A 3,532-nucleotide genomic window follows, 5' to 3' on the forward strand; every position below is an offset into this window, starting at 1 on the left:
GAAATCGGAGTATTCTAACGAGTTATCAACCTTCTTTGAACAAAAGAAACTAAATTCAGATCGACCAAGCAGGTTCAGTAAAAGGAAGAAGCATCAATCAGCTCATCATATGGTGTGACCTAAAGAATGTTATTGACTATCTACTACTACTGAGCTCTGGTCGATTTTTGACCACCATCTACTGTCCCTAATAATATGCTGAGATGACCAGCACAGTCCTCAACTGGATGAAATATTTTCTTAAGAACAGACCATACATTTCTCACTACCTCCTTTAAATTATTTACCATCCATCAGTTCATTTGGCATGTGCTAGGACTCAACTGTTGCACTGTTACTCTTCAATGTTGCGCCTATTCCTCTTCCTGAGTTGGTATATTCCTTCAACCTCACCTGCTACAACTGAACTATTGACAGTGCTTAATTTGAGCTGGTGGTTTCCGGTGCTCGACACCGGCACCTAATTGTCAGCACTAGCGCTTGTGAGAGTCTGCTACAAGGTGGCACTGTCTGAAATGACCACAACAACAGTCAACTATTATTTCAGTATATAGTAAAAATGACCATTACCTGCCATCCAAGCCATTCTTATAGCTTTGAGGGCCTTGAATAGTCTGACGTGTTACACTTGTAGGAGCGGGATGGTTATCAGTTGTGTTTGCACTGTCACTGGCAGGGCTGTCAGGGGCAAAGTGCAAGGCAAGCTGCAGTGGTCTTCTGACCAGAGCCCTGGCGCTTATAATTTTAACAAATTAAGCACTGACTATTGATATGAAGTTCGTTTTGATACTCAGACAATGCTCATAGGTCAAAACTTCAAGGCTCAGTGAATGCCTTTTGGCTGTGGAGCAATGGACGCTAGAGAACCATTCTAAGTTTAACTCATGGAAACAGATGTTGTAAAGCTATAATTCCATTTCATCCTAGTGACACACAAAGTGAGACAGCCCCTACCACTGTGATGGAAGTGAAAAACCTTGAAGTGATTATGGACTCCAACCTCTCTCGTCAACTCCACGTCAACAAAATAACAAAAGAATAAGTCAAGATGATGGGAATTTGCCTTTTCCTAGGCTCTCACGCAGGATCCAGACATCACTGATGTTTGAAAAATCAATAGTAGATTATGCAAATGGACTCTTCATCTGATTCACTAGAAAATCAATTGCCAAACTACAAAAATCACAGAACACAGCAGCTGGGCCTAAACAGATGGGACCATATTACTCCTGCCCTCAAAGCAATTACATTGGTTAATAGTAGCTAGAAGAATGTCGTTCAGAGACCTGAGCATCGCACATTCAGTTACATGCATCATAGGTTTTTGCGATCACAAACGGTGCGATTCGCAAAAATCGGTCGTTTGCGATCGCAAAATCTGCTTTTGGAATGCATGAAGGGTGAAGGCCCTCGCAATTTGAGAATTCGCAAATATTTGCGAATTCTCAAATTGTGAATGCTTTTAAGGAATCGCATTTTGCGATTCCTTAAATGCAATGCATGAAACTTTAAAAAAAAATGCGATTTCGTAATCAGGGGGAGCAAATTACCATGAGGTTGAACCTCATGGTAATTTGCGAAAACTTTAAAAAATGCACTTTGTGCATTTTTCGAAGTTTCATGTTGTGCACACAAATGCCCTAAGGATATGTGTGTGCACAACATATGTGCACAGATTTATTTCAGGGGTGCAACAGGGTGTCCTTTGGACACCCCTGCACCCTTGAAATCGCATTCTCAATTTGCGATTCGCTAATTGCGAATCGCAAATTGAGAATGTCTTCCCATTCATTCCTATGGGCCTCTAGGCCCATAGGAATGAATGGGGAGGTATTCCTTAATTGTGACTCGCAATTTGCGAGTCGCAATTAAGGAATATTACGAAATCACAATTTATTTAGCGATTTCTTGATGCATTGCATTTTGCAATTCCTTAATTGCGATTCCTTATTTTTCGCAATTAAGGAATCGCAAAAAGCAATATTGATGCATGTACCTGATTGTGTGATCTATGGGATGAGGCCTTGTTTCTTTCAATTATAACGTAGCCACACAAAGAAGAAACTTTAGCTCAGGAACAGCTTCACTGCTGATAAATCCTACTAACGTTAAAACCCGCAAAGGAGAAAGCTCCTCCTTAGTACAGGCATGCGCATTTTGAAGCAAGATGCAGAGGAAAATCACAGCCATTGGTAATCATCTGCTGTTCATAGAAAACATAGGACCAGATGTATGAAAGCATTTTTTCTTTAACAAGCGGTGTGAATCGCAAAATTCGTCCATTTGGGAATGCAAAATGGCTTTTCCATATGTATGGACGAGCAATTTTGGTAATCACAATTTTTTGCGACTACCTAAATTGCAAATGCAAATAGGGAATCGCAATTTGCGAACCCTTGATGCACATGTAAGAAGGCTTTCCTAAATGCGAACTGTGCATTTAGGAAAGCTAATTACCATCAATTTAAACTTGATGGTTACTATATGTGAATTTTGAAAAATGCAATATCAAAGCGCCATGTAGCGCACCCATGCCCCTAGGGCATGTATGCGCTTTACATGTGCACAATTTACATTTTGGGGGTGCTTCAGGGGGCCCTTAGGCACCCAGGCACCCTTGGCTTTGCATTCGCTAATTTGGGATTACCAATTAGGTAATCACAAATTAGCTAATGCAAAACCATTCACACCTATGGGCCTTTTGGCCCATGGGAACAAATGGAGTCATATTACCTAATAGCGATTCACTATTTACAGAATCGCTATTAGGTAATATTAAGGAATCACAAAATTCTTTGCGATTCCTACATAAATAGCATTTTGCTAATCCCAAATAGCGATTTGGGAAAAATAGTATTTTGAAATCGCAAAATGCTCTTTTGATACATCTGGCCCATAATGCCCTGACTTTTTCCCATAACCTAAACTCAAGTAGCTTCAAGACCACAACCTGGCTGGTTTGCTTGGAAACCTATCCTCACGTGTCTACCACTCATCCGTACACCGTCAAATGCTGTGGAATAAGTTTGGCGCACACTCTTTGGGCATCACATGACACCAATACTCAACATTAATTGATGACATCACTACCAACACCATTCTCTCACCCAAGCACATCAGAATTGGAACTGTCGACCACAAGCCTCCACAATGGGATTGGGGAAACACATTTGTCAAACCTGGTGCTAGAGGAGCAGCATACATCCTGCCAGTGCACACCCTGCTTCTGGAATTCCACAATGGGAATGTATGCAACTCTTCAGTCACTCCCCTATGGAAGAATATGTTGCGTGGCTGCAAAACAGTGTACTCCTAGTCCTGAGTGACAGCAGCACCTTTTTTTCTGCTCCATTATTTGATATTCACCAGCTGAGCTTCCGCATACATCTTCAGAGTGTTCGAAAACATATGCAAACTTGCAAAGTGGATGAGTTTACATCAAAGTAAAATCATACAATGAATAATAATTACAATTAAGCAAGAAGGAGCATGACTTACCACTCAGTGCATGAACCTCTTCCTACCCTTGCTA

This window comes from Lissotriton vulgaris, unplaced genomic scaffold (assembly GCF_964263255.1).
Source record: "Lissotriton vulgaris unplaced genomic scaffold, aLisVul1.2 SCAFFOLD_270, whole genome shotgun sequence".
NCBI classification, from domain to species: Eukaryota; Metazoa; Chordata; class Amphibia; order Caudata; family Salamandridae; genus Lissotriton; species Lissotriton vulgaris.